The sequence below is a fragment of the Fragaria vesca genome, linkage group LG3 (genome assembly GCF_000184155.1).
Source record: "Fragaria vesca subsp. vesca linkage group LG3, FraVesHawaii_1.0, whole genome shotgun sequence".
Lineage (NCBI taxonomy): Eukaryota > Viridiplantae > Streptophyta > Magnoliopsida > Rosales > Rosaceae > Fragaria > Fragaria vesca.
In genome coordinates, this window is record NC_020493.1 from 25,685,689 (window position 1) to 25,695,536 (window position 9,848).

Below are 9,848 nucleotides of genomic sequence, written 5' to 3' on the forward strand. Positions count from 1 at the left end.
ATCCATCATCTCAAATTCAGAAGACAACAAATCTTGTAACCTCTGAATTTCCTCACTATCATCACCTGTCACAACCATGTCATCTACATATATAATTAAAGCTGTCACCTTACCACACCGGTGTTTAAGAAACAAAGTGTGATCTGAATTACTTTGTCGGTATCCAATCCTCTTCATGAACTTAGAAAAACGTCCGAACCATGCTCTAGGTGACTGCTTTAGACTGTAAAGGGACTTCTTCAGCTTGCACACTACCTGCTCTCCAGTTAAAGTACAATGCCTAGGAGGCAAATCCATATAGACTTCTTCATGCAAATCACCATGCAAGAAAGCATTCTTAACATCAAACTGTTGCAACGGCCAATCAAGGTTGGAGCTGACGAAAGAAGTACTCGTATTGTATTAATTTTGGCTACTGGTGCAAATGTCTCATCATAATCCATCCCATACTTCTGAATGTAGCCTTTCGCTACTAACCTCGCCTTGTACCTGTCCACAGAACCATCCAAATTATGTTTCACAGTATAGACCCACCGACATCCAACCAACTTCTTCCCGGGTGGTAATGACACTAACTCCCACGTACAGTTTTTCTCAAGAGCATCCATCTCAACTTTCATTGTCTGCATCCATCTTTCACCCCGCATTGCATCCTGCACTTTACTAGGGAGAGACACACTAGATAATTGATTCACAAACGCAACATATGGTTTAGACAACCTATGGGTTGACACATAATTAGCAACAGGGTACCGAGCTTTTGCACTTAGAGTAGGTTCATAATGTTTCGGAGGCTGACCACGAGTGACCCGGTTAGGCAATTGTTTGGTAGGCACATTAGTAGACAGAGAGGAAGAATTAGAAAATACCTCGGGTGATTCATGAGCTTGAGAGACTTGTTCAGGAAAGGGAGAGACCTGGATATTGTTCACATGAGGATTTCCATCAGTAATTTTCTCCCTTGCCGACAAACTAGATTGAGCTTGATTGTCAACTAGCACCGATTGACTGATTGTACGTGAAACCGAGTCTGTAGGATTACTACCCAAAACATTGGGTGTACTGATCAAATTCTCGGTCTCCTTACTGCCCAGAACGCCGGAGCTGGAGCCGGCGCCGTCCATGCTACTGCCCAGCAACTCTCCTCCGGCTGACTGAGTTTGCGCACCGGACACCGACAAGACGGGCTGACAGGATTGACCTTCTCCGATCGATGCACAGGTGACGGGTGGACGAGACGAGCTGGTCCGATCTAGAGAAGTCACATCGATCGGGGAACCAAGAGAACACTGAGAGTTCGACGAATCCTTGGTGGCATGTCGATCTGGTGGCGTCGGTGAATCAAGCGACGACACTAAAGGCTCGCCGGCGTGTTTGGGTCCATTGTTCCTCAATGACTGATCGAGTTTTGGGTCGCAGCTTCTTGATGAGGACGGCTGGTAGTAAACCAATGGTTGACCAGTTGATGGAGTATTTCTTTCTTTTCCAATTTCTTTTGTTGACTCCTCAAAAAATTCACCAAACAAATCTTCATAAAAACATGACTTCTCCCCCTGACGAGGAGTCATCGGAGGTAAAAAATAACACACATCTTCGTTAAAGGTAACATCCATGGTGACATAAAATCTTTGGGATGGAGGATGATAACACTTGTAACCTTTCTGATGAGAACCATATCCCACAAACACACACTTAAGGGCTCTAGCATCCAATTTTGACCTTTGATTCTTATACAAATGAACATAAGCAATACAACCAAAGACACGAGCATGAAGAGTATTTGATGACGGAATAGGGACATATTGAGACAAGACATAAAAAGGAATACGACCTTGAAGAGGAGGCTGACGGGAGACGATTAATTAGATGAGACACACACAACACGGCTTCTCCCCAAAGGTACTTAAGCATGTGAGCAATTAGGAGGAGAGACCGTGCCATGTCCAAGAGATGACGATTTTTCCGTTCTGACACCCCATTTTGTTCAGGTGTTTATGGACACGAAGTTTGATGTATGATGCCATGGTTCTGGAAATACTCACTGAAAGAACGATTGAAAAACTCACCTCCATTATCTGAACGAAAGATTTTAACACGTGCATCATACTGAGTACGAATAAGATTATGGAAGGCTATGAAGGCAGAAAAAATAGCATCTTTGGACTTAAGCAACACCACCCAAGACAAACGAGTAAAATCGTCAATGAATAACACAAAGTAACGCATTCCAGAAAGAGTGGAATTTTTTGAAGGACCCCATAAATCCGAATGAATTAATTCGAAAGGCATAGAACTCGAATGAAAAACCAAAGGATAACTAGACCTATGACTTTTGGCCAAAACACAAGTTTCGCAGTGCAAGGTAGACTCATTAATTCCCAGAAACAATGAGGGCATGGACTTCTTCATAACTCCAAAAGATGGGTGGCCCAACCGTCTGTGCCACAACCATAGTTCACTTAATCGATCAGAATTCAATGTCAGGGCCAAAGGTTGCTTCAGTGCTTGTGTCGGCTCAGCGTACATGCAATCCAGGTGAAATAGTCTCCCCCTCAGGTCTCCCTTGCCAATGATCACCCTGCAACACAAATTTTGAAACACAACATACATTGGGTAAAAGGTTACAGAACACTTATTTTGAGAACTCAATTGGGAGACAGACAAAAGATGATGGGATAATGATGGTACATAAAGCACATCATGCAATATAATGGATGGTGTAACCTGAATAGACCCAATACCTAGAACCGGAAAAGATGCACCGTTCGCGTTTGAAACATGAGATATAGAAGGGGATGACATAGACATAAAGAAAGATTTATCATAGGTCATATGGTCTGACGCGCCTGAATCAATAATCCAAGTATCACCACCAGTAAAGTTAGAAACATGTAAAGCAACACCAATTTTACCTCGAATTTTCGTAGTCAAGGAAACATTACCCTTTGAAAACTCTCTACCTTCATTGTCATAGAAGGACAAGCTTTGAGACGCCCCACTCTTCCCTTCAATAGCTTTCAAATCCACCATTTTTCCATCAAATTATTCTAATCACCAGACAACAAATTTTCAAAAGAAATTGTCCAAGTTGCTGGACGTCACTGAACCGCCTTAGCCAATCCAATCACACAAGTTCACCTCACACAATACAAGGCCTGCTCAACGTTTTTTTTTTCCAGACGTTGACAACTTTACCAATCAACAAACACCTCAATCAATTAAACAAGCTTGCACCTCCACCAATTGTACAAAGCTTGCTCTCGATACCTCCAAGCCAATTTAACAAAGCTATATCTTCACAACTAAAAAACCCAAACTCAACGATCGAAACACCAAAAGAACTTCGCCAATCTCAACAACTGAAAAAGCAGAAGAAAAAAAACTTCAATGACCAAAAGAACCAAATTCGCAGCGGAACAAAACCACCAAGTCCGATGGATCTTGATTCGGCTCTGATACCAAGTCAAAAGGAACCAAGAAATTATGAATATTGCAATGATATTAACATTCTCCAAAAACGGAGTATATATACAAGAGATATCAAAACCTATTAGGAAACTAACTATGACAGGATATTCCTAATAATAACACAATATTCACAATCCTAATACTATATGGCATGACTCACGCCAACACTAAATACTAAATACAAATATACACTTCCTAAATACAAATATACACTTCGTAACAACACCACAACATTGCAATTGACCGGAAAATCAAAGCAAACACAAAACGAAATGTGAAACAGAAATGTACTCGAGGAGGAGGGAGGGCTCGAGGCTGGAGCAGCAAGAGGAGGAGGGAGGACCGGAGTAGGAGGAGGAGGAGGAAGGACCGGAGCTAGGGATGGCAATAATCCCCAGCGGGTAGGGTACCCACGGGTATTCGACCCTAACGGGGAAGATATACGGGTATAAACGGGTAACGGGGATGGGGATCCCCAATATTCGGATTCTTAAATCGGGTACGGGGCGGGTATGATATTTTGATATTCGTCCCCATCCCCACCCATTAATGATGAAAATATTATTATATAATTTATTATATATATATATATTTATATATAATTTATAAATAAATATTTATGTAAAAAAATTTGTGATTCTCTTAATAAACATTTAATGGACCTTCCTTTTTATTATATATTTTTATTGGATTGAAGCATGAAACTTGTTTATTTTGGTATTTGATTTTAATTTCATACTTTTATATAATTGTATTTCGTATTTAAAAAAAAATTAATTTAATACATAATTGTTAGCGGGTACGGGTACGGATATGGAAACGTAATCCCCAAAGGGTACGGGTATGGGGAATCCCCATTATCGAATTACGGGTACGGGGACGGGTATAAGGATGAGAAATGTAAAAGGGTATGGGTACGGTATTTTGATCCCCGTACTCTATCCTACCCATTGCCATCCCTAACCGGAGCAGCAGGAGGAGGAGGGAGGGCCGGAGCAGCTGGAGCAGGCGAGCAGGCGACCGGGAGAGGGAGAGAGCGGCGACCCGGAGAGGGAGAGGGCGACCGGGAGAGGGAGATTGGGCTTTGCTAGGAGGCGGTGGAGGCTGTGGAGCGACGGCATCACGGCGAGGCAGGCGAGGAGGTGGAGGTGGTGTTTAATTAGGGTTTAGTCTCGCAGACTGGGGAGGCTGTCGAGCGTAGCGCGATATACCCGACAACTATAGCCGACGAAATAAATAAATATTTCGTCGGCTAAAGATATAAAATATCGTCGGCTAAGACTAAACTCGTCGGCTAAAGGTTGAAATTCGTTGGCTAAACCTTTCAAATTCGTCGGCTAAACCCTTGAAATTCGTTGGCTAAACGTTGAAATTCGTCGGCTAAAACTTTGAAATTAGTCGGCTAAAGTACCTTTTATACATTCGGCAAATTGTGATTGTGATGATCAAACTTGAGAAACTGAAATCCGACCATCATGATAAAATACATGTATGAGAAAAAATTCAACTTGATCCGACAAGGTTAAGGGCTCGATCCGGACGGTCAATCCGTTAAGTCAAACCCCTAAACGCACGGAAAAGGTCATTGGACCGCCTAAATTACGTATTTTGTCCGGACCTTCAACTGAAAATAGTTTCAAACCGATGAGACCCAACAAGTCATATAAAAATTTTATGGAAAATAACCACCGAATATAGGGCTACCCATAGGGATAAAGAATGGAAAATTGCATTGACCGCAACTATCGGCACCAAGACTTTACCGGAATACCTTGATTTTTCAACCGTAGATGTATTTCACCATTCTGGTCATATCTTATTTCACGACTTTTTTGCGTTTGTAGGTTCTACATTTAGTTTGTTTTTGAAACGGAACATTTACTTGGAACACTTGGTAAACAAGTTATACAACATTAGTAGGCATGTTGTGATTGTGATGATCAAACTTGAGAAACAGAAATCCGACCATCAGATCTGACCATCATGATAAAATACATGTATGGGAAAAAATTCAACTTGATCTGACAAGGTTAAGGGCTCGATCCGGACGGTCAATCCGTGAAGTCAAATCCCTAAATGCACGGAAAAGATCATTGGACCGCTTAAATTACGTATTTTGCTCGGACCTTCAATTGAAAATAGTTTCAAACCGATGAGACCCAACAAGTCATATAAAAATTTTAGGGTTTATTGTTTAGGGTTTAGCCGACAAAATATTAGGGTATTCGTCGGCTAACCTCATCTTAGCCGACGAATTATGATACATTTCGTCGGCTAAGATTGTTTAAGCCGACGAATTATGGTATATTTCGTCGGCTAAAATGGTTTAGGCCGATGAATTATGGTATATTTCGTCGGCTAAAGTGTAAAAATACATTAAAAAAACAAAAGGTTTAAACCATACTAACTTCATGTTCATATATCACCAAAATTCATATAAAATAACAGAAATATGAATTCAATATATATAAGCTATAAAGGTTATACATTCTTTTTTATTACAAATTAATGTAATCGAAATTAAAACTAAGGCTCGTAATCGGAATCATCCGATGAGACTTCTTCGGTGTCAGAATTAATTTATGGTAATCTATGCATTTCCTCATCGCCAGAGTTTTCGTCTGTTTCTTGATTTGGATCAACATCAATAAGCCTTGGCTCTTCATCACGAATTCGCACCGAACGACCCGCTTTAAAATTATTAAGGCGAACGGTAGAGGAGTTAGGAATACCTGTTGCGTTGGGCTCTTGATACGCAACATCTTCTTCCTCGTCTTCGGCCTCTCCAAGTGTAGCCGCCCGGTAAATGTTTCGAGGGTGCACAAGGTTGACTACTTTCCATGCGTCACCCTTAGCAAGGTCATCAAGATAAAACACTTGTTTTACCGATGTGGCAAAAACGAACGGGTCATCTTGCCATGATATAAATGATGTCCTCTTGCATTTCCCGGAGGTTAGATTTTTTCACTTCCCGTGTGCATAACTTCTGGAAGAATCCTGCTAACGCTACTAACGGCTCCACCACCAGACGGGGAAGGAACGGTCGAATGAAAACAGGGAAGAGACGTTGTAGCAGGATATGACAGTCATGACTCTTCAACCCGTACATCTTATTGTCCCGGAAGTTCACACACCAGGCTATATTTCCTGCATAGCCTGAAGGATACTTCACACAACTCATCCACCTAAAAATTACGTTCTTCTGGTCAGGCTTCAGGGTGTAAGGAGCTTGAGACATTTTTTTTTCTTCCCTTCTTTCAACCACATATGTCTTCTTAATTGCATTCTTTTTAGATCAATGCGTGCCTTAGGACCGTCTTTCGTCTTCCCCTCCAAGTTCAGCACTGTGCCCACCACACTGTCGCAAACATTCTTTTCTATGTGCATCACATCTAGGTAGTGCCTGATCAACAACTTACTTCAGTATGGGAGTTCCTAGAATATGCTCTTATGTGTCCAGAATTTGTACCTGTCGGGTCTTTCAGGTATTGCCGCTACAATATTGGGATGATTGCTGAGCTACCCAAAATCGTACTCATTAAGCACTGCTAAAATATCTTGTTGCAATGACTGCTGCTCCCCTCATCACTAAGGCACTCTGGACAAGCCTTGTATCCCCTAACAACGTTGCCTGACAACATCCCACGGGCAGGAAAATCACTGATGGTACCAACAACCATGACATGCATCTGGAACATCTCGTGCATGTACTTGTCATAAGTGGGATGACCAACGTCCCACAAAAACTTAAGCTCTTCAATCAAAGGTCTCAAATACACATCGAGACACTTCCCTGGATAACCGGGCCCCGGAATCAACAAACTCAACATATTGTATTTCTTCTTCATGCACATTCATGGAGGAAGGTACGGTACCAAAATCACCGGTCATACACTGTATTGAAGACTCATGTTGCCAAAAGGGTTGAACCCGTCGGATGAGAGCCCGAGCCTCACATTTCGGACCTCTGACGCAAAATGAGGAAACTCCCTGTCTATATGCTTCCAAGCCTCCCCGTTAGCAGGGTGTATAAGGGTATCTTCGTCATGCAATTCCCTATCAACGTGCCATCTCATAGCTTCGGCCGTGTGTGTAGACATGTACAACCGCTCCAGCCTATCCCTCAACAAGAAATACCGAAGTACCTTCACAGGTTCCTTATTGCCTACAGGAGTCAGTTTATACATGTCAGTGTGACATACCGGACATGCGTCACGGCCACCAAGGTCATTCCCTTCTGGATCTTTACCCCAGAAGAGAACGCAGTCATATCTGCATGCATGGATCTTGATGTAGGAAAGCCCAAGATCTTTCAGGATACATCGGACATTTTGATGAGTGGTAGGAAGACGATGACCGTGGGGCAGCATCGAAGCAGTGTACTGTAGATAATCATCAACAGCCTTCACGGTCGATTTTGTCTCAACTTTAATCTTCATTACGTCCATCACACTTTCAAGAACGGTCTTCTGACAACCGGGGTACACAGGGGTCTGTTGGAAAGCAAGCAGTTTGTTGTACTTATACCAGCAGTGTTGACAGCTCTAGGGAAGGGCTGCACCGATTCAAGCATATACTGTCCTTGAGCGCATACACCGCTCTCATAAGGAAACATGTCGTTGACCGTTGTTGGATCGTTGGATGTACTGCCCGTCTCAGAAAATTGCCCATGATCATGCGGACCCCCTGATGATGTTTCACTATGATATAACCAACATGTGTACTTCTCCCAAAACCCGTTACTCTTCAGGTGCTATGCCATACTTTGTCAATCGCAGATCGATGCATTTCGTGCACGGGCAATAGAAAATTGTATTCCCGTTAGCATTAGCCGGCGCATATTCCAGAAAACTCATAACTCATTTACCATATCTTTTGTCCCATTTTGGAAGCGAAATCCAACTCTTATCCATATCATGAAAATATAACAAAATATATATGTATAACTCTAGCTAATTATTAATTAAATTACATATATAAAATCTCAATTCATTTAGTATTCTACGTACTACAACTAATTAATTAATAACAAATTAATTAACATATATATACTTAATAATTACATAACAATATTATATATCAACAGTTACAATTGTAACACATATTAACTCTCCTTTCATAAGTACATCTGTTACAATTGTAACACATATTAACTCTTTTTTGTCTGTTATTCTCCTTAACTTCATGATTTGAATATTGTCTACAAGCCTTTATTCTATCATGATTATATCTTCTCATACACTACTATATATACTCTTCATGTCAAGCTTATCTAGATATACACAATGAAAAACTCATCCTATTCTCTATTCTGATTTCTCCCTAGTCATTCCTCTTGTGAGTCCAACCATATTATGAGTTATGCCAAAAGGAGTTATCAAGCGGTTCTAGGATCCAAGTATTGCGAGTGTACGCTTACGAGGATCAACGGTTGTTGTACCCTGAAGGGTAGGGCGCCATAAACCAATTACACCGAGACATTGTCTTCGAGGAGCGAAATCTACTCTTAAGGGCAGTGTTTACACGCCTCAACCTTAAACATTTTCTTGAACAAGTGTTTGATGCAGGCTTTATTATCAAAGATGAGTATTTATATGGGAAAATGCCCATTTAGTACTAATTTAAACCTCTTATTGCCTATTCCAATGAATTTAATAGATTTGAGCCCATTCCAATATAAGGCGTTCTTATTTGTGCCAAAATACACAAATCTATATTAAAGTCATAATAAAATAATAATTTTTGTATATTTTTAAGACAATTTTACCCTCACCACTTCAACATGTATAAGGAGAGAGAAAATAAAAGAGTGAGAAGACTCTGCCGGAACCTCACTGGACTCCGGTCACCGGTCGCCGAAATTTCTTCGGTCGCCGGTTATTGACCCCTAGTAACTCAGATTTTATTCGGTCGTCGGATTTCGGTCATTGGTCACCGGTAACTCGGTTACTGACCCCCAATAACTTGGTTACTAACCCTCAATAATCAGTTACTGACCCCCAATAACTTGGTTTCTGACCCCCAATAATCAGTTACTGACCCCTAATAACTTGGTTACTGACCCCAAATAACCGAGTTACCAACCCCTAATAATCGAGTTACAGATTCCTTAAAAAGGTTATTGACCCCAATAATCTACAATAACCCCCAATAATCAGGATTGGCCTGAGTTGCTGACCCCAAAAAAAGCTTATTCATAGAGAAACTAATCAAAATGCAATAAAAAAGGAAAAAAAAATGAAGAAAGAAGTTTAACTATTTGCCGTTCATACTAACTATTTGCATATGTGATGAACTAAATGCAATGTACTAGTCAAATGTAAAAACTTCAGGCCTAACAATTCATACCAAAACGCAGACAAAAAAAAAAAGAGGACGCA